Source organism: Pogoniulus pusillus, chromosome 16 (assembly GCF_015220805.1).
Source record: "Pogoniulus pusillus isolate bPogPus1 chromosome 16, bPogPus1.pri, whole genome shotgun sequence".
Taxonomy (NCBI): domain Eukaryota; kingdom Metazoa; phylum Chordata; class Aves; order Piciformes; family Lybiidae; genus Pogoniulus; species Pogoniulus pusillus.
This window is the reverse complement of record NC_087279.1, coordinates 7,330,429-7,352,762: the sequence shown is the minus strand read 5'-3', so window position 1 is coordinate 7,352,762 and position 22,334 is coordinate 7,330,429. Positions and strand designations below refer to the sequence as shown.

At 48.7% G+C, this 22,334-nt stretch overlaps 1 long non-coding RNA gene across 1 annotated transcript; it reads left to right on the top strand.

Moving 5' to 3' along the window:
- The first annotated feature begins 1,465 nt into the window (after positions 1-1,465).
- Positions 1,466-8,561, top strand: LOC135182201 (uncharacterized). The gene is made up of 3 exons (XR_010305094.1): positions 1,466-1,502; positions 6,637-6,712; positions 7,595-8,561. It is a non-coding gene; the product is annotated as an uncharacterized LOC135182201 (long non-coding RNA).
- The last annotated feature ends 13,773 nt before the right edge of the window (positions 8,562-22,334 follow it).

Below are 22,334 nucleotides of genomic sequence, written 5' to 3'. Positions count from 1 at the left end.
AAAATCTGAAATGCAACCAGCAGTGGCACCCTGCAAAGTGCCACTGCTGCAAAGGGATGCAGCACAATGCTGTAGTGATAGGACAAGGGGCAATGGCTTCAAACTAGAGCAGAGCAGATTTAGATTGGTTCTGCACCATTAGGGTGGTGGAATGCTGCAACAGGTTGCCCAGGGAAGTGATTGAGGCCCCATCCCTGGATGTACTCAAGGTGAGGCTGGACAGGGCTCTGGTCAACCCAATCTAGTTGATGTCCCTGCTGACTGCAGAGGGGGTTGGACTCGATGAGCTTTGGAGGTCCCTTCCCACCCAGATCATTTTATGATTCTACAGTTCTTAGCTAATTTAATTCCTAAGCCTGATTTGATGTCAGTACTGGAAGCACAATAAATAGACCTAAAAAATCAGAGCTCTGTATGAAAAACTGACTGAAGGAGGTCTGCCTGTGAGCTAACCAATTCATTCCCAGTCGAGGATGGACTTGGATTTTAAAGGTAGCAAAACACACCTCTGCCTTCCACAAGTGCAGCTCTAGGCTGAAAGCTTTCAGCACTCTCCCAAACCAGGATGTGCTGACCCAAGCAGGTTCTAGTGCAAGAAGCTGGTCCTCAGAGGAGAATTTGCAGCCACTGTGCTGGATGATTTGGTGGCAGTTATCAGTAGCCCATGAAGAGACATTTCCTCCTAGGACTGCTATAGCTCAGCATCTCTCTGACAATCAAGACTACAAGACATCATTACCATAAACTCAAAACTGGTTCTTGTAACTCTGCCTGGTAGGGGTTAGGAACTCTTGGCCACAGGGGCACATTGCTGTGCCATGCAGAACTTGCTGAAAGACCTGGCACTTTCTCTATCTATATTTATTGTTTGTATTTGGTTTTCTTTTGCACTTTTATTTCTTACTTTTCCTTTTATTTCCTCTTTTTTACCCTCTTAGGCAGCTCTTCTTCAGCCAACACAGTGAACCAGTGAAGATGCCTGGTCTCTACTCCAAGCAGAAACAACACAGGGTTGCCCATGAAAAGGCTGTTTCAGTGCAAACACTGCAGCACAGCTTTCATACTTTTTTGATCTCCCTTCTCCCCCATCTCCCTCCTTTCCCCTCCATCACCTGTTTCCACCATCTCCATCCATTTCTTTCCATCTCCTTCCTTTCCTTGCCATCTCCTATTTTTGACCTTCTTCTGCCTTTCCTCTCCATCTCCTTCCCTTTCCCCCATCTTCCTCTTTTCGTTTCCATCTCCATCCTTTTCCTCTCCATCTCCCTCCTTTCAGCACCACCTCTCCTTTTCCACCACAGCTGCTCCATTCCCATCCCACACTGCATTTGCACCTTTTTACCCCCAAACCCAGAGCACCTGGGTGATGTTGGAGTCTCCTCCCACCCCAGGTGTGACCACTTTGCCCTCCCTGCCCACTCCCCTTTATAAGCAGCCCCAGGAAAGGCAGGGGCCCTAAGCTTGCCCAACTGGGCAGAGGGATCCTCCTCCTGTCATCACTGGTGAGTCCCTGTGGTGTGCACTGGTGAATGGGAGTGGGTTCTAAAGGCTGGGGGGCCTGGTTGGCCCCCCAGCTCGGTAGGAATAGGCTCCATGATCCTTCTGATATCACTCCTGGGTGCTGGCTGATCCTTCTTCCTCAGGCTGAGCTTCTCTATAGCTCCGGTTGGAAGGGACCTCAGAGATCATCTGCCCCAACCTGGCCTTGGACAAAAGGTACACAATTATTTGATTAATGAGCTCTAACTCTGCTCTCCTTCAGCTTCAAACCATTCCCCCTTGTCATGGGATTTTGTGGGTTGGAAGAGAGCTGAAGGATCATCCAGAGCAACCCTTTCTCCTGTTGCTGATTTTCTGTGTGAGATGATATTTTTCTGTAGCAGGACTGGAGTTCATTCTGACCTCCTGAACACACATCCCAAGTTCTGGTATGGTGTGGAGACCTCCTTGAAGTCACAGTGACTCCAAATTCATTCCTTGGTTTGGTGGGAACAGAGTCTCATCTCTGTGTGTTTGGCGTTCCTCTGTCTCCTTCAGTAGCTCCATCATCATCCCTAGAGCAAGGGGATGCAAATCCAGGCTGAGCTGCACCAAGTGGGGACCTTCCAGCAGCTGCCAGGCTCCTCCTGTGCTTCCTTCCCTTCTGGATGTGCTGGGATGTGTCCAGAGAAGGGCCACGAGGATGATCAGAGGGCTGGAGCTGCTCTGCTATGTGGACAGGCTGAGAGAGCTGGGGTTGTCCTATCCTGGAAGGGGAAGGCTGTGAGGAGAGCTTGTTGTGGCCTTGCAGTGTCTGAAGAGGGCTGCAAGAAAGCTGTGGAGGGACTTTGTAGGGTGTCAGGTAGTGATAGGACTGGGGGGAATGGATTCAAGCTAGAGGAGGTTAGATTTAGATTAGAGCTTAGGAAGAAGTTCTTCCCCTTGAGGGTGGTGAGACACTGGAAGAGGTTGCCTGGGAGGTGATGGAAGCCTTATCCCTGTTTTTTTTTTAATGCCATGCTGGATGCAGCTCTGGGCAGCCTGATCCAGCGTGAGGTGTCCTTGCCTGGGGCAAGGGGTTTGGAGCTGGATGATCCTTGAGATCCCTTCCAACCCTGTCAAGTCTGTGGTACTGGTGTATCATTAGTTACTTGTCCTCCCTGTTCTATCCTGTGTTGGCTGCAAGAACTGTATTTGTGTTGTTTACTCCTTCTGGCCTAGCACTGGGCAGTAGTACAACAGTAGAATAGAAGTTGTGTTCCAGAAAATGCTGGATGAGACACTTAGTGCCATCATCAAGTTGTTTGGGTAGGGCTGGGTGCTGGGTTAGACTGGATGAGCTTGAAGGTCTCTTCCAACCTGCTTGATTCTATGTTCAGCGCAGTCATTTGGTTTCCTACTGTAGCTGTTGGATCATCTTCCCTGGGTCTCATCTGTTGTGTACTTCTCTGAAAGGCAGACTTGGGTGAAGGCTATGTGGAGCACCAGTGCTAATCACTCCAAACAGTCACTTCTTTGGAATCTGCACACTTTTATTTCTATAGGAGATCATAGAAGCATAGAATCAACCAGGTTGGAAGAGACCTCCAAGATCATCCAGTCCAGCCTAGCACCCAGCCCTAGTCAGTGAACTAGACCATGGCACTAAGTGCCTCAGTTAGGCTTTGCTTGAACACCTCCAGGGATAATGACTCCACCACCTCCCTGGGCAGCCCATTCCAATGCCAATCACTCTCTCTGTGAAGAACTTCCTCCTAACATCCAGCCCAGACCTCCTCTGGCACAACTTGAGACTGTGTCCCCTTGTTCTGTTGCTGCTTGCCTGGCAGAAGAGACCAACCCCCACCCGGCCACAACTTCCCTTCAGGTAGTTGTAGACAGCAATGAGCTCTGCCCTGAGCTTCCTCTTCTCCAGGCTAAACACCCCCAGCTCCCTCAGCCTCTCCTCACAGGGCTGTGCTCCAGACCCTTCACCAGCCTTGTTGCCCTTCTCTGGACACATTCCAGCACCTCAACATCTCTCTTGACTTGAGGGGCCCAGAACTGGACTCAGCACTCAAGGTGTGGCCTGACCAGTGCTGAGTACAGGGGAAGAATAACCTCCCTTGTCCTGCTGCAATTTAATCATTAAGGGAATATTTTCTTTTAGTGCCAGTGTGGCAATACCTTCATAGGAGGAAGCTGACCCCAATTTTGTAAGCGGGTGTTTATGAAGTCAAAGGTGGACTCTTGCACAGACTTAGAAGCTGGGGCCAGCAGCAAAATGCCCAATCTGGCACACACAGGAGAAATTATCCACGATTAAAGACTTTCTGATTAATATGGCTTATGTGCCAAAACTGCACATGCAGCGTATGATCTCAATTAGAGTGAAACCCAATTCTTCAAGGCTAAGCTCCAGATTCATTCTGTAATTTCTTCTTTGTTTAACTTGGACATTTTTTTTGACATCAGGATCTAAATGACATGTTGGGGCTGGGAGGGGGCAGACACCCACCCCCCCCCTTACACCACTATAAATTGCAGCCCTGTAGAAAATACCTTTTTGGTGGTGCTGGGCTGAATACCTTGAGTCTTGAATTTTTGGGGAGGGTTGTTGTGCATTCCTCCAAGGCACTGCCATTTAGTGTTGCTAATGGAGCTGTAACAGTTTTTTTTTGGGAGGGGGGGAAAGAATGAATACCCATGTGCAGGTTGTCTGCTTTAAAAAGTGGCTCTTGCCAAAGAAAACTTGGTGAAGGTGGGAAGGAATAAGTATATAATCACGCCACTGTCATTACCTCTGATATTAAGAAAGTAGGAAATGTCCAAGGCCTGTAAGAAAAATAAGTTCAGGTTTAATGAGTCTGCTGGAGAGGAATTATCAACATGAATCATTTAGCTGGTGGACTAACAGAGCTGGCATCAATAGGATAACTTTTTCCATCCTGTTCTAATATACAACAGTTGCTTTAGCTTCTGAGCCCTTTTTTTTTCCACCACTAATCCCAAAACATCCTGGGAACACAAACTCTAATGAATGAGTATCATCGCATCTGAAGTGCCCTTCCAAACCAACATTAGCGCCACTCGGAGAGAGCTGAGCAGTTAGGCTGCTTGTGTGTGGGAAGTGAGGGGTTTCAGGCCCAGGGGATCCTGTGCCTGGAGGCTTTTGAAAGCTGCAGAGTGGAGCAGGGCAGGCCCTGCTTTGCAGTGGGGACCAGAGACACAAGATGCTGGTTAATCTCTGTGCCCACATGGAACGTTCTTCAGGAGCAGAGCCAAATACAGAGCTGATGCTGTAGCCTGGCATGAAGTGGCCCTAGGGCCTTTTTACAAATGAAATGCTCATGTTTGGTCTGGAAATCTTGAGGGGAGGGGAAAAACAGATCCTTTTTGAAGGAAAAGGGAGATGAACATCATAGCATTGTCAAGTGTCAGAGTTTGCTCTGCTTGCTGCTGTCAAACCAACACCTCAGGGCAGCTTATCCTCAGGAGTGGTTCCTGGCACACATCTCCCATTTCCCACCAGCTCTGCCACCAGTGGGACCACCTTGCTCTGTGTAATGGCTTACAGCAGGGGCTAACACTACCCAAAAGTGAAGGGAAAAGTAACACTCTCAACTCAGGGCTGAGATAAAGGATAAGAGTTTAATATAACATTAAGATATCATAACCACAATATATGGTGACCCTATCCAGTCAGCCAGACCATGGCACCAAGTGCCTCAGCCAGGCTTTGCTTGAACACCTCCAGGGACAGTGACTCCACCACCTCCCTGGGCAGCCCATTCCAATGCCAGTCACTCTCTCTGTGGAGAACTTCCTCCTAACATCCAGCCTAGACCTCCCCTGGCACAACTTGAGACTGTGTCCCCTTGTTCTGTTGCTGGTTGCCTGGCAGAAGAGACCAACCCCACCTGGCTGCAGCCTCCCTTCAGGTAGTTGTAGACTGGATGTGGCACTGAGAGTCATTGTCTGGTTGATGTGGTGATGTTAGGTCATAGGCTGGACTTGATGATCTCAGAGGTCTACTCCAGCCTCAGTAATTCTGTGATTGAGGGTATGACCTTTAAAGGCCCCTTCCAACCCAAAACATTCTATTTGTGTGGCTGCAGAACACCCACCTGTTCTTTTCCTGTAATGTAGGTGAAGGAAAGCTGTGTTTTAATTGATAAAGTGTGAAAATGCACTGACTCATCATCTTGGTACTCCAAAGTGCAGCCAGGCAATAGATCATAAAATCATCACAGAATGGGTTGGGTTGGAAGGCAACTGAAAGATCATCCAGCTCCAAACTCACTGCCATGTGCAGAGACACATCCTACTAGCCCAGCTTGCTGAAGGCTTCATCCAATCTGGCCTTGAACACCTCCAGGGAGGGGCCATCAGCAGTCTCCCTGGGCAACCAGTTCCAGTGCCTTGCCACACTCCCTGGAAAGAATTTCTTCCTAATCTCCCCTCCTCAAGCTTCAAGCCAGTCCCTCTCATCCTACCACTCCAAGCCCTTATGAAAAAATCCCAGCAATGCCCAGTACTCTTTCCTACAAGCAGAAGGAATCAGTTGTCACTCCCAAAGCAATGTCCCATCCCCAAACGGTTCCTTTCTCTTCCCCTGGTGGGCAGTGGCTCCAGTGGATGGCTTTCCACTGACATCAGAGAGCAAGCATTTGCACATGCTCCTTCTCCTGCTGTGGTGCAAAATCAGATGCACTCCCAATTCCCTGGTAACAGAATAACCTTTGTGGCTTCTGCAGGGCTTTGGCAGATATTTTCTGTGAAATGGAATCCATATGCCAGGGTGACCCTTAATGAAACCCTTTCTCTAATTGCTGTATTAAACTCCCTATTTCCCTGTCATTGTTTACCCTTTCAAATCTATCATATATTCCAAATTAAGTATGTTTGAGTGGCAGCATTCTGACTTAATTAGAGGCTTTATCATTGATTAGGCCAGACAGCCTAAACAGTGCAGGAGTTCTGCTCAAACAGCTTCATGAATAAAGCCAGGCAGCGAGGAGGACCTTCTTCTGATGAAGTAAAACTAAATAGAAGTATTGCATTAACCAAGTCAGAACTCCTGACTCTGGTAGTTTGCAAAATAGTAGCAGTGTTTTCGAGACCATCCTCAGCTAAATATTTTCCCTGGCTGGCTTTTTTTGTCTTTTGTTTGCTGAGGACACTGAGCTGTGTGGTGTGGCAGATGGGCTGGAGGGAAGGGCTCCATCCACAGGGACCTTGACAGGCTGCAGAGGTGAGTCCAAGACAACTTCATAGAATCAGTCAGGGCTGGAAGGGACCACAAGGATCATCTAGTTCCAACCCCTCTGCCATGGGCAGAGACACCTCACACTAAATCAGGCTGTCTACAGCCTCATCCAACCTGGCCTTAAACACCTCCAGGGATGAGGCTTCCACCACCTCCCTGGCCAACCCATTCCAGGCTCTCATCATCCTCATGGGGAACAACTTCTTCCTAACATCCAGTCTGAATCTACCTATTTCCAGCTTTGTTCCATTCCCCCTAGTCCTGTCACTACCTGTCATCCTAAAAAGTCCCCCCCAGATTTCTTGTAGGCCCCCTTCAGATACTGAAAGGCCACAATATGGTCACCTCAGAGCCTTCCCTCCAGACTGAACAGCTCCAACTCCCTCAGTCTCTCCTCACAGGAGAGGTGCTCTAGGCCTCTAGACACATTTCAGGACATCCATATCCCTCATGAGGTCCAACAAGACCAAGTGCAGGGTCCTGTATCTGGGTTGAGGCAGTCTCAGGCACCAATACAGGCTGAGCAGTGACTGGCTTGAGAGTGGCCCTGAAGAAAAGAAATAAGGGATGCTGGTGGATGAGAAGCTCAGTGTGAGTCACCAGTATGCACTTGCAGCCCAGAGAGTCAACTAGATCCTGGGATGCATCAATGGATGTGTGGGCAGCAGGGTGAGAGAGGTGATTCTCTCAAGGATAAAGAACTGGGGAGTAGGAAGAACATAGTCCACAGAAGCTACTTGCACATCCATGTAGGTCTCTTGCCTCCTTTGCTTGATTTCTTACTCATGGGAATGCATCAATCTTGAGCATCTAGAGGAGGTGGTGCTTGAATATTAACCATCTCTCTTTGTCCCCCTTACCTTCTAGAGCCCTAAGGATTCTTCCATGAAGGTCTCTGTTGAGGTCAAGTCCTGCAGTATCAGCCACAAAGACTGGAAGTTTACATCTCTGTCACCTCTGACTTCTGCTGTGTATTGCTGTAGTTGCTTCCACAGAAGCTTCACAGTGCTGCAATAAAATCATTAGATGAGTGTGCATGTGGCATGGGAGTGCTTTAGATGACTCAGTGGCTACATTGAGCTGTCCAAGATGACAAAGTATGCCCTGCTAGCCTCCAGGATTGGTAGTGAAGAGACTTCCAAACTCTTTAAACCACACCTGTTTGGATGAGGAGGGAAAGAGGAGATGAACCAGAAGTGCAGGAGCAGTTGGGAGTCTCACTATGAAGCTCAAATTCATTGTCAGAACCTTGGGTGATAGTTTCTGAATTTCTTTGTGCTGGTACAGATTAGAGGGCTCTCAGAATGACAGAATGCCAAGCTGGAAGGGACCCCAAGGATCATCTGGTCCAACCTTTCTACATGTTGGTGTGGTTGGAATGAGCTGACCCTGTAGCCTCTCAAGCTGAGTCTTAAAGCTGTCCAATGCAAGAGACTCCACTGCTTGCCTTGTGTGCTGGTTTGAGGCTGACTGGAATATCACAATGAGAGAAATTAGATCATTGGTTGTGAAAAGAAAATAATGATGAAGTCTGTATCATTCACTGGTTTGCTAGAAGGGATAAAAAGCCAAAGTATAAGCAATCTGTGCTTCCCCTAAGCATTGGATCTATTCACTTCTGCTTTGCCCCTCTCTAATCTCTCCACTGGCCTTGGCTGACAGCTAACAAGCAAGCTTTGATTGTGGCTTTGAGTCTCTTCTGTTTGTCCAGAAGGGAGTTTGGGTTTCTGTACTAAGTCTAAATTGGATGTAATTGTAAATACTTCTAAATGTATTGTGTAGAGATGTGCTTGTAAATTTCTTTGCTGCAAATACAGCTTCATCTTCCTTCCAAGCTGCCTGAGTTGGTCTGGTAAATTTCAACTGGGGGGGGGGGAGGTTCCTTACCCAACCACACCTCGGGAGAGGATTCCAATATCTGACTGCACCCAAGGGGAAACATTTTCTTGTGGAGTCCAACTGGAATCTCCCCAGCAGTAACTTGTCCCCATCACCCCTCATCTTCTCCATGGGACTCCTTGTCCAAAGGAAGTCTCCATCCTCCTGGTAGCCACCTTTATGTGCTGCTCCATGGGCTACAATGCCATAGGCATCAGAAGAGAGTGGGAGAAGCTTGATGCAAGCAAACTCCAATCCATTTATTGCATTCCAAACATGTGTTTATATACCTTTCATCAGAAGGCTACAAACTGTATTAAACTGTAATGGGGGTCATGTACTTGCCTTAGAAATTACATACTAATTGGTGTAGACATTCATCATGTTCTCTCAACAGTGCCTATATTGAGTCTAAGCAATCTAAGTCAGCAGAGATAGGCAAAAACCACAGGCTCCAGCCTTACCTTTGTTTCTATTTGTTGCACCATTCTCTAAGGTCATTCCAACCTTCTCTTTTACCTTAGCTCAGTGCTTCTGAGCTCCTGCACTCTTGCCTGTCCATGCCTTATGTGCCACAATCAGACAATTCTAGAGAATCACTACATTTAATATTACTACTCCCAACACATGGCAATGAGGTCTCCCCTCAGCCTTCTCTTCTCCAGGCTGAACACACCCAGGTCCCTCAACCTTTCCTGCTGTGGCAGGGCTGCCAGAACTCTGCCTGGAGATGTGTGCTGCTGGTGGAGAGCTGCAGTCAGTGCTGCTAGAGCAGGCTTCCCTTTCTCCCCTCAGCCTTCTCTTCTCCAGGCTGAACATACCCAGGTCCCTCAACCTTTCCTGCTGTGGCAGGGCTGCCAGAACTCTGCCTGGAGATGTGTGCTGCTGGTGGAGAGCTGCAGTTGCAGTGGGTGCTGCTAGAGCAGGCTTCCCTTTCTCCCCTCAGCCTTCTCTTCTCCAGGCTGAACACACCCAGGTCCCTCAACCTTTCCTGCTGTGGCAGGGCTGCCAGAACTCTGCCTGGAGATGTGTGCTGCTGGTGGAGAGCTGCAGTCAGTGCTGCTAGAGCAGGCTTCCCTTTCTCCCCTCAGCCTTCTCTTCTCCAGGCTGAACATACCCAGGTCCCTCAACCTTTCCTGCTGTGGCAGGGCTGCCAGAACTCTGCCTGGAGATGTGTGCTGCTGGTGGAGAGCTGCAGTTGCAGTGGGTGCTGCTAGAGCAGGCTTCCCTTTCTCCCCTCAGCCTTCTCTTCTCCAGGCTGAACACACCCAGGTCCCTCAACCTTTCCTGCTGTGGCAGGGCTGCCAGAACTCTGCCTGGAGATGTGTGCTGCTGGTGGAGAGCTGCAGTCAGTGCTGCTAGAGCAGGCTTCCCTTTCTCCCCTCAGCCTTCTCCTCTCCAGGCTGACAAACCCAGGTCCCTCAACCTTTCCTGCTGTGGCAGGGCTGCCAGAACTCTGCCTGGAGGTGTGTGCTGCTGGTGGAGAGCTGCAGTTGCAGTGGGTGCTGCTAGAGCAGGCTTCCCTTCGCAGCAGCCCAAGGCAGGAGGTGTCACTGCTTTTGCCCTGCGCTGGCTGCCTGCAGGACTCTGCTCCGCGGTTCCAGCCCCTCTTGGTGTACAACTCGGTACAGTGCTCAGCCGTTCCCAGCACAAAGTAGTTACTTTCTCTGTGCAGCTGAAGCCTCATTTCCATGCCATCTGAGCCCTCCAGGCGTTGGGTAACACTTTATTTTATAAGGCAAAAGGAAAAAGTATAACCATTTATTGCAATGGTAAAGCCCTGTGTGTTTGCTGAGTGTTGCTCTTCAGGTTTCACAGCAATTACCTTGGAAGCCAGCTCTGGAAAGCTGGGCTCTCCTTTCTGCAATAATAAGTTATCAGCAATTGCTTCCTCTGCTTGGATAATTGGGCTCTGGAACAGGAAGGTGGTTGCCTGTTAATGGTGTCTTAGGATTCTGCTACTTTGTTAAGCCACCAACCTCCTGTCATTGAGATATTCAGACACTACTGCAGAGCACCTTTCTCGGGTGGTTGCTGTGAAGTGTTCTTATACGTCTTCAGCTGGTAGCCCAGCAGGCCAGCCTTGTCCTGGGCTGCACACAAAGCAGGGAGAGCAGCAGCACAGGGATGGGATTCTGCCTCTCTGCTCTGCTGAGACCTCACCTGCAGCACTGCCTTTAGTTCTACTGTCTCCAGTTCTGCTGCCTCCAGCACAAGAAGGGCATGGAATTGTTGGAGAGGGTCTAAATGAGGCCACAAAGAGGATCAGAGGGCTGGAGAGCCTCCCTCATGGGAACAGGTTGGGAGAGTTGGAGCTGTTCAGTCTGGAGAAGAGAAGGCTTCAGGGAGGCCCTAGAGCAGCCTTACAGTACCTGAAAGGACTACAGGACTGCTGGGGAGGGACTTTTGACAAGGGGTGGGAGTGACAGGTTGAGGGGCAATACTTTGAGCTGGAAGAGGAAGATTGAGAGTGAGGATGAGTAAGAAGTTCTTTCCAGTGAGGGTGGTGAGACACTGAAACAGGTTGCCCAGGGAGGTTGTGGATGCCAGGTTGGGTGACTCTTTGAACAAGCTGGGCTAGTCGACAGTGTCCATGCACATGGCAGGGGTGTTGGAACTGGATGATCTTTAAGTTAAAGTTGCCTTTTGTCCAAACTTGGACATGATTTAGGTGGGGTTCCTGCAAAGGAAGGTTTCTGAAGATCCATTATTTTGCAAGGAGGAAGAATTTATTCTCTTGTGCTGAGCACACTTTTCATGTCCATATGTACAGGTCTGCAGCAGGAGCTGAGAACTGCTTTATTTCTTCATGGAACTTTTGCCTTTGTGACTTCTCTGCTCCTAGCCTGTGCTCTGAGTGCAGCCTGTGTGCAGCCCTTGGGCTTCAGAGACTAACAAAGTTTACATCACTTTTATACAAACAGTTTTGGTCAGAGAAGCTCAGTCCTGCTGAACGAAGGCCACAGATTGTAAAAGGTGTTTAATTACTGCATGCCATTAATTAGCCCCAATATTCCTGTCCAAAATACTCCCTTCTTAAGTCCCTTATGCTCTATTTCTGTAGTTAGCATAAAAAAATGAACTTGCTGGGGCTCATTCTCTCTTTTCATTGCCCTTTGCCTGTACCCAGTTAATTCAGTGTTCAGCTGGCAGTGGCATTGTCTGTTTCAGGCTCTGCACTTTTCCCATGGTTTCATTCTTTCCTCCCAATTAGTACTTTTTAACTGTTGTTTGAGAGCTGCCTAGAGAATTGTTTTGTTTGGGAAAGACCTCTAAGATCATGGAGTCCAACTGTCAACCTAAGACCACCATGGCCACTAAACCATGTCCCCAGATGCTATGCCCAAACATTTCTTGAACACCTCCAGGGGTGGTGACTCCACCACCTCCCTGGGCAACCTGTTCCAATCCCTGACCACACTTGCAGCAAAGAAATCTTTCCTAATCTCCAAACTAAACCTCCCCTGGCACAATTTCAGGCCATGTCCTCTCATTCTATCACCTGGTACTAAAACAAGAGACCAACACTCACTGGCTCCAACCTCCTTTCAGGGAGTTGTAGAGAGCAATTCAGTTGCTTAGACAAATTTAGTTCCTTTCTGTTGGGTAGGAGAGACTTAATTAACAGTTCTAGAAAACTCTGCTGTGTTTGCCTGTTGTCTATCTATGGATCTCTCTGACTTGCCTAGTTTATATCCTTTCCATGCTATTTGATATCCTGCAGGGACAAGGCTTGTCTAGAAAGATCCAAGGGCTGAGGAGAGATTTTAAATACCCAAGAGCTGAGGAGAGCTCATTGCCATAGGCTGCAGTGTTCAGGAGGCATCTTACACTGCCTGTCAGCTCCTGAGGGTGAGAGCTGCCAGCTTTTTAGAACCATAGAATCATAGAATGGTTTAGGCTGGAAGGGACCTCAAACCTCATCCAATTCCAACCCCTTGCCATAGGCAGGGACACCTCCCACTAGAACAGGTTGCTCAAGACCTCATCCAACTTGGCCTTGAACACCTCCAGGGAGGGAGCATCCACAACCTTCCTGGGCAACCTGTGCCAGTGTCTCACCACCCTCCCTGTAAAGAACTTCTTCCTAACATCCAGTTTAAATCTCCTCTCTGCCAGTGTAACCCCATTACCCCTCATTCTGGCATTACAAGCCCTTGTAAATAGTCCCTCCCCAGCCCTCCTGTATCCCACTTCAGACACTGAAAGGCCACTCCAAGGTCTCCTCGAAGCCTTCTTTTTTCCAGGCTGAAGAGCCCCAACTCTTGCAGCCTGTGCTCATAGCAGAGCTGCTCCAGCCCTCTGAGCATCTTTGTATCCTCCTCTGGACTGCCTCAAACCGTTCCATGTCTTTGTTGTGTTGGGGGCTCCAGAACTGGAGTGGTGGATTCTGGTGGTTCCCTTTGTGCAGGCATTTTTATTGTGTGCTAGGTCTCTGCAGCCTGGGTTTGCAGCTTTGCTGAGATGAGGTTTAAGTTTATGGTGACTTCCTTTCAAGTCACAAAGATGCATAGCAGGCACAGATGGCACAGCAGGTCAGAAGAAAGACTAGAGCTGGGCATCATAGTAAGCAAACATCTCATCAAAATAGTTCCTCATCCAGCCAATTCCCTATTCACTGAGCAGTCCACCCAGCAAATCTCTCTCCAATCTGGCGAGTGGGACTGTGTCAAAGGCCTTGCAGAAGTCCAGATAGATCACATCCATAGGGGTGTCCCTTGCACACTCACACAATCACTTCACTATAAAAAGCCACTAGGTTGGTCAGGCAGGTGGAGGGAGCCTGGAAAAGAGGAGGCTCTGGGGAGACCTAGTAGCATCCTGCCAGTACCTGTAAGGGGCTAGAGAAGGATGGAGAGAGTCTGTTTGTAAAGGCCTGCAGTGAGAGGGTGAGGGGCAGTGGCTTCAAACTGGAGCAGAGCAGATTTAGACTAGGTGTTAGGAACGAGGTTTTTACTATGAGGGTGGTAGAACACTGGAACAGGTTGCCCAGAGAGGTGGCTGAGACCTCATCCCTGGAGATATTCAAAGGGAGGCTGGACAGGGCAACCTGATCTAGTAGGTGATGTCCCTACTGGCTGCAGTGGATGAGCTTTAGAGGTCCTTTCTATCCCAGACCATTTTATGATTCTCCATATAAAATTTCTGCTGGAGGTATCATGCTTTGGGAAAAAAAAAACCCAAACCAAACCCCACACAACAAACCAACAAGCCACCACCCCCAAAACCCACCAAACAATGAAGACCATGTGTGCCTCCTGCAGTCTGGGGGTTTGGGGTGGCTTGTCATTGTCTGGGCTCTGCATCCTGGCTCATACAGCAGCTTCAGTTGGTAGGAACCACACTGCTTTTGCAATTAGAGGCAAATGCACTGTGGTATTTAGTTGAGTACAAACCTAATGCCTCTTCACTGGGCAGGTACAATACCCTTTGGTCTTAGATTGTCATTCTCTTCACCAGCAGATGGAGACCCAGATCGTGAGACCCATTTTTCTAGGCATAGTTAGTGAGTGGTTAACACATAATAATTGGTTACTGGCAGATTTCAGTGGAATTTCCATCTGCCAGCACCTTTGAGGCCTGGTCCCAAATCTCTGGACATCTGGGAGCCTCTAATCCTCTCCTAGATTCTGGCTGAAAAGTTTGACAACAGAAGCAAGGAAGAGGTAGGTGGACACTGCTCTCTTCCAACAAGAAGCAAAGAACCTGAACATTTCAGCATCCCCATAGAGAATTGTGATAAAAAGCATTTTCTTAGCCTAGGATGGCAGGGAGATAAAGAACTCTGCAGGAAATATCTTCCTTCAGGATTTGATTGATACCATCCTAGATGCTTTCCAGTGAGGGTGGTGAGATGCTGGAACAGGTTGCCCAGGAAGGTTGTAGATGCCCCCTTCCTGGAGATGCTCCAGACCAGCTTGGTTGAGCCCTTGAGCAACCTGGGGTCATGGCATTGGGATTAGAGCTGGATGAGATTTAAGGCCCCTTCCAACCCAAACCATTCTGTGAATTTATTCTTGAGCTTTCTTAAAGCAGCTACAGCACTTTCCTGCAGGACTGCTTGCTGCTGTCTGCAGGATCTCTCTGCCAAGCACTGAGTTTGGCAGGAGCTGAGCATTTGTCCATGTTGTTTGGTAAAGTGGATGGTTAGGGTCACAGAATCAGAATGCTTTGGCTGGAAGGGACATCCAGAGGCCATCCAGTCCAATCCCCCTGCAATCAGCAGGGACATCCTCTGCTAGATCAGGCTGCCCAGAGTTCTGCTGAGCCAGACCTTGCATGGAATACTGTAAACATATGTATAAATATTTTCTTTATCTGGAAAAAAATTCATCTGCTTCTTGGGTGCCACCACCAGGATTCAAGTCCCTAACCAACTGTTTAACATTCCAGGATATCATAGAACAGAATCATAGAATGGTTTAGGCTGGAAGGGACCTCAAAGCTCATCCAATTCCAACCCCTTGCCATAGGCAGGGACACCTCCCACTAGAACAGGTTGCTCAAGACCTCATCCAACCTGGCCTTGAACACCTCCAGGGAGGGAGCATCCACGACCTCCCTGGGCAACCTGTTGCAGTGTCTCATCACCCTCACTGTAAAGAACTTCCTAACCAGTTTAAATCTTCCTATCTAGTTTAAGTCTTCCCTCATCCAATTTAAACCCATTACCCCTCGTCCTGCCATTACAAGACCTTGCAAATATCAACTGCAGAGTTATGGAATCATATCCCCTCCTCTAGCTTGGATCCATTCCCCCACTCCTATCACTACCTGACACCCTAAAAAGTCCCTCCCCAGCTTTCTTGTAGGCCCCTTCAGAAATTACAAGGCCACAGTAAGGTCTCCTCAGAGCCTTCTCTTCTCCAGAGGGCACAACCCCAACTCTTTCAGCCTGTCCCCATAGCAGAGCAGCTCCAGCCCTCTGATCATCCTCGTAGCCCTTCTCTGGACACATTCCAGCACCTCCAGATCTTTGCTGTGACAGGGATGCAACCCAAGGCATGGAAATCCCATCACAGGTTCTGTCTAGGGCAAGATCTCACCGCGTGTGTGTGTTTGTGTGAGGGAAAGTCACGGAGGGAGTACCAGCGGTCAGTGCATTCCACCCAGCGTGTAACTTCATACTGGTGCATATATAACAACTGACAACCTCCCCCCCCCCCCCCCCCCCGCCCCCAGATCCCATTTTGGTATGTGTAGAAAATGTTCACCGCAAGAGGAAATGAAAATTATTTAGATGAAAGTCAAAACAACAATTTAACATCCTTCTGTGTACACAAACACTCTTCTGAAAGTCACAAATCAGAGATGCTTGATGTTCAGAGCCGGTTTTTAAGCGCTACTTACCTAAAGCCAGGAGATGAGAAACATGTGGCAGACCTTTGCAGCAAAAGTTCAGGGCCGGGGAGGGTTGGGGCTGGGGGGGGGTGGGTGGGAAGCAAGAGGATGTTTGCATCTGCAGGAGGAGGGCCTAAAAATACTCTGAAAGCCGACAGTTCACTTAAATCATTAATCCTACGCTGGAGACACTTCCACGTTCTAATGGACTGCAATTAAAGCCAATATTTCTTAATAGGAGTGTCAGGTGTTTTCAGCAGCGATGCGAGCGGCTGCCCAGCGCCGCGGTGCTGCAGGGGGAAAGGCATTTAGGCCAGGCTCATTTGAGCAGCCAAATATAAACAAGAGCACATCATTCCATCTGCTTTTTGGCGATTTGTTGTTCCTTTTAGGTTCTCTTTCCCCGTTTGTCTTGTGGACACAGTTTGCAGGAAACGTCAGCCGGCGTGATGGATAGCATGAGAGTGGATGTACTGACTTCATGCTTTCATAAAGCAAGGCAGCTGTGGGGATAAACTTTCCTTCAGGAGCTGGAAAGGTTTAAATTTTCCATCTCTTGGACTATTTGGCCTGATGAAGGATTGGGTTTTACCAGACAAGTAAATAAAAAGATGGCTAAGATGTACTAGAAGGTCATTCAAATGATCTTTAAATAGCAATTACTGGAGAAGGGCAGAGGGATGGCTCTCTGCATTCTGAGGCTGCTGAAGTGAGCCCTAAAATATTGTGCTTGTACTTCTCTCTCCCCCCCCCCCCCCCCCCCCCCCCCTTTTCTTTTTGCCTTTTAACCACCTTGTGAAGCAGACAGTTTCTAGCGCTGTGATTTTACAGCGGGAGCTTGTCACGAGGCAGAAGGCAGTGGAAGAGCTTCAGCTGAGCTCTCTGGTTGTCAGCTGAGTTTCTGTGGTTAGGAGAGGTTGGCTTGCTTCCAGAGTGGTTGATGCATGCCAGTTTGCAGTTTTGGTTTCTCACCAAAATTAGATGTGCTGGTTGGATTTTAATCCATTAGGTGTTGGGATAATACAGAATACATCAGGTTGGAAGGGACTCTTGAAGGTGGTCTTGGCCAGCACCTCTGCGGAGAGCAGTTAAGTTGCATCCAAAGAAGTATGATTTGCTTCACAGGAACACAGAGTTACCTGGATCACAAAATCACAGAATGCCAGGGGCTGGAAGGGACCTCTAAAGCTCATCCAGTCGAATCCCTCTGCCAGAGCAGGATCACCTAGAGCAGATCACACAGGAACGCATCCAGGTGGGTTTTGAATATCTCCAGAGAGGGAGACTCCACAACTCCCTTGGGCAGCCTGTTCCAGTGCTCTGGTTGGAAAAGACCTTCGAGATCATCTAGTCCAGTCGTTAGCCCAGCACTGGCAAGTCCTTAACTAAACCACATGCTTAAGCACCACATCTACAGGATTCTTAAATACCCCCAGGGATGGGGACTCTCCCACCTTCCTGGGCAAGCTCTTCCACTGCCTGAGAACCCTTTCAGTGAAGAAATTCTGCCTAATGTCCAACTTAAACTCCTCTTGGCACAGCTTGAGGCAGAAGGCAGAAAGGCCTTCCAAGGCAGAAAAGGTCCAGCCCCGGGTAGGTTGCTCCTTTCACAGCTGTGGCTGTGTCTGAGGGTCAGACTTCTCCTCTGAGGAAGGTGTGCTTTTGCAGAGGCTCCCAGCAGACCGTCGGAGATCAGTTCAGTCTGCCAGCGCACCACGCGATGCTCTCGTTCACTTTTCCCACGCTGGCTGGCTGGTAGGTGTTAGCTGATAGTTTGAAAGGCTATTAACTGCTTTCCTGGCTGCACCACTGCTGAGAACCTTAGCCAGATCTGTGGTCCTGCTGGAGATGGGCCAGAACCAAACCTCACGAACTGAAACTCCCCTGACCAACGACTTTGTTGGAGGCTGCATTTAGAAGGTGGTTTGAGTCAGAGTCCAAATTTCTCTCTGGTCTAGGTTTTTCCCTAGCCAGACAGATCAATCTAACATGTCACAGTTGCTGCTTCAGAGCTGTGAAGGAGATCTTCCAAGCTAGATTGGGTCTTAGTGGATTTTTTTTTTTCACTTCTGTGAAACATCACCCAAAAAAAGAAGTGTCATAAATCAGTGGCAACCTTGACAGTGTGCCTTCTTAAACCAAGGAAACAAGGTGTAGGTCTCCTTTGCAAGGAACCCTGAGCATGTTTGTGGTCTTGCTTTTATCCCTCTCAGCAAGGCTATGAGTGAAGCAGACACCACCACTGTTTTCCTTTCACAGCCTATCATCTAATTCTTCTCACTAAAATATCCCAGCCAGGCTCAAACTAGCACATAAGGGCAAGGTCACTTCCTACCAGACCAGGTGGATCAAATCCACACCCAGCCTGGTTTTGAACACTTCCAGCCTTGGAGCCTCCACATCTCCTCTTGGCAACCTCTTTCAGTGTCTGATCACCCTCCTGGTCAAGAATTGCTTCCCAGTGTCCAACCTAAACGAAGCTTCTTCCAGTCTGAAGCCATCACCCCCCAGTTCTGTCACTCCATGCCTTTGCACAAAGTCCCTCTCCAGCTCTCCTGCAGCCTCCTTCAAATACCAGAAGGCTGCTCTAAGGTCTCCTCTGCACCTTCTCTTCTTTAAAACCCTTTAAAAAACACCACAAAAAGCTTTAGAAGTCCTTTAGGAACCCTCAGCAGCTAGTTTGGGCAGCCAAAGGGTGACATTAGCAGCCATGTGGATCCATTTTGCCATGCTGTGGGATGAAAGGATAGCAAGGAACTCTGTGGGTCACTTCATTTAGATCCCATAAACATTTCTGCAGTCAGTAATGATCTGCACTGTTTCTGAAGTGCCTATGGATCATGGTAACAATCCAATCACTTACACAAATACACAGTTCCTACAGCACTGATTAGGATTTTGTAGAGCTGGAAACCAGCCAGGCTGCCTTCGACACGGACAGCCCTGCTGCTTGTTAAGCAGTTAAGGACCTGACTCTCTCTAGCTAAATGAGAATTCCTCTTTTCTGCCTTTCTCTGTGTGATCACCAATTAATCCTCAGTGTCTGTCTATGCAGGCTGCTCTATTGCACAGCATCACACAGTTGTCAGCGTGGAAAGGGACCTCAAAGATTGTTCAGTTCCAAACCCCCTGCCATGGGCAGGGACCCTTCCCACTAAAGCAGGTTGCCCAAAGCCACATCCAGCCTGGCCTTCAAAACTTCCAGGGATGAAGCTTCCACCACCTCCTTGGGCAACCTGTTCTACTGTCTCACCACCCTCATGGGGAAGAACTTCTTCCTGAGGTCTAATCTAAATCTGCCCTCCTCTAAGTTGGATCCATTCACACCCCCCAAGTCCTATCACTGCCTGACACCCTATAAAATCCCTCCCCAGCTTTCTAGTAGCCCTCTTCAGGTACTGGAAGGCCACAGCAAGATCTCCTTGGAGCCTTCTCTTCTCCAAACTGAACAACACCAACTCACTTGGCCTTTCCTCAAGTTCACTCTTGCAGTAAGCCCTTTTGGACAGGTACTGTTCTATCAGAGAGGAGCTGAATGCTTTGTGTTGCTCTGGCAGGTTGTGGCTGTGCTGTGATAAATAAAGGTCTGGCAGGTTGCTACTTATTTCTGAACCAGTGCTGCACTAAGTTCTCAGGATTCAGTGGGATCAAAGAACTGCTTTACTGCTGTTAGGAATTCTTTCACAGCATTAGTGCCTCCAGGTGCCAGATGAGCTGTGAGCCCTGGACACTGTGCAGATGTAGCATAAGAGACAACCACACATTAAGAGATTCATAATTCGACTAGCAAGAGCAGACAGATGTACAAAAGGATGAGTAAAAATACCAGGGGCAGGGTCTCTAAACCATCTTTCCATAGTATCACAGAATCCCAGGCTGTTTGAACCTCACCTACTCAGAGGAGGAGGGTAGGAGGAGATGGCACAGCAGTGCAGGAGCAGCTGGGAGTCTCACCATGGAGCTCAAATTCATTGCTGGAACCCTGGGTAATGGTTTCTGAATGTCTTTGTGCTGGTGCTGGATTCTCACAGAATCCAGAATGCCAAGCTGGAAGGGACCCCAAGGCTCACCTGGTTCAACCTTTCTAGGTGATGGTGGAGTTGCAATGAGCTGCTCCAGCAGCCTGTCAAGCTGAGTCTTGCCCAAAGTAGGGGACTCCACTGCTCCCCTTGGGAGATGATGGCCATATCTGGCTGTGCTCATGGGGAAACATTTTCTTCTGGAGTCCAACAGGAATCTCCCCAGCAGTAACTTCCACACAGAATCATAGAATCAGTCAGGGTTGGAAGGGACCACAAGGATCAGCCAGTTTCCACCCTCCTGCCATGCCCAGGGTCACCCTACCCTAGACCAGGTTGGCCAGAGCCTCATCCAGCCTGGTCTTAAACACCTCCAAGGATGGGGCCTCAACCACCTCCCTGGGTAACCCATTCCAATCTCTCACCACTCTCATGCTGAACAACTTCCTCCTCACATCCAGTCTGAATCTTCCCACCTCCAGCTTTGTTCCATTCCCCCTAGTCCTGTCACTCCCTGATAGCCTAAAAAGTCCCTCCCCAGCTTTTTTGTAGGCCCTCTCCAGATAATGAAAGGCCACAATAAGGTCACCTGGGAGCCTCCTCTTCTCCAGACTGAAACTTGCCCCATCACCCCTCATCTTGTCCATGGGACTCCTTGTCCAAAGGAAGCTTCCATCCTCCTGGTATCCACTCTTTATGCACTGGTCCATGACAATGAGGTCTCCCCTCAGTCTTCTTTTCTCCAGGCTGAGCAAGCCCAGTCCCTCAGCCTTCCCTCACACAGCAGGGCTTGGATCATGGTCCTCTCTGGGTACTTCCCAGCCTGTCTGCATCATTTCTTTTGTACACCTTTTAGTATTCTTTGCTCTCTTTGTGCTTCCTAGCCACTGAGCGCTGCTCTCACAGAGTTGCTGACTTTATAAGCTAACAAGATAAAGAACTGGGCACTGAAGAATCCAGGATCAGGCTAATTCAGAAACAATAAACCCTCACAGAACTTGCTTAAAGCAGCACATCTCACACAATGCTACAGGCTGAGATTAAGACCCAGAAACCTACGGGGATGGGATTCTGCAGCCTGTCCCAGGGCCATGCGAAGGCGTCAGGCAGCACAAGCCTGTTGCTTGCATTTTATATCTCTTCAGCTCATTGTGCAATTTTTATTGCAGGCTTAAATCAGCATAAACCCATTGGTATCCCCACAAGTAACTCTGACATATAATTTAAGGCATGAATTAAGACCCAGACTGTAAAGCACAGGTGATAAAATCCTACTCCAGCACCAAGAACATTAAAACGTTGATGTTTTGAACAGCTGGCTTAGCTTTTTACTCTCAGCTGGAATAAGCAGCAATATTAAAGGCTTAGCATAACCACCACCAAGTGTTGAATGACTTGATTTCACTCCAAGCAATAGGAATATTTAGGGACCAGCATTTGTGAGCATGAAATAGGAGAATAATTTACTTCTTCCACATATATTATTTATAACATTGCCTAGATAGTTCTGTATTTGTTGTGTTTCTATCAGACCCATATTTAACTTGGAAACTTTTGGAGGGTAAGCTCTTGAGGCATGTTTTGGTTTCTTCTGTAGAAATGGTTTCATGTGGTATTAGTGTAAGAGTGTGTCCTGGTGTTTTTAAGAGGAAGATTTGTCCATTGTGAGAGGCCTGGAGCATAGCCCTGTGAGGAGAGGCTGAGGGAGCTGGGGGTGTGCAGCCTGCAGAAGAGGAGGCTCAGGGCAGAGCTCATTGCTGTCTATAACTACCTGAAGGGAGGTTGTAGCCAGGTGGGGTTGGGCTCTTCCCCCAGGCAACCAGCAACAGAACAAGGGGACACAGTCTCAAGTTATGCCACAGGGGAGATGTTAGGAGGAAGTTGTTGGCAGAGAGAGTGATTGGCATTGGAATGGGTTGCCCAGGGAGGTGGTGGAGTCACCATCCCTGAAGGTGTTCAAGAAAAGCCTGGATGAGGCATTTAGTGCCATGGTCTAGATGACTGGCTAGGGCTGGGTGCTAGGTTGGCCTGGATGATCTTGGAGGTCTCTTCCAGTCTGGTTGATTCTATGATTCTATGGACACAGTACTCAAGGTATGGCCTGACCAGTGCTGAATACAGGAACAGAATAACCTCCCTCCTCCTACTGGCCACACTGTTTCTGATCCAGGCCAGGATAAGATTGACTCTCTTGGCCATCTGGGCACACTGCTGGCTCATGTTCAGCTACTTTCTACCAGCACCTTCAGGTCCCTTTCTGCCTGGCTGCTCTCAGCCACTCTGTTCCCAGCTTGGAGCGCTGCTTGGGGTTGTTGCGAAGGTCTCTTCCAACCTGGTTGATTCTATGATTCTAAAGGTCACTGCTCTCA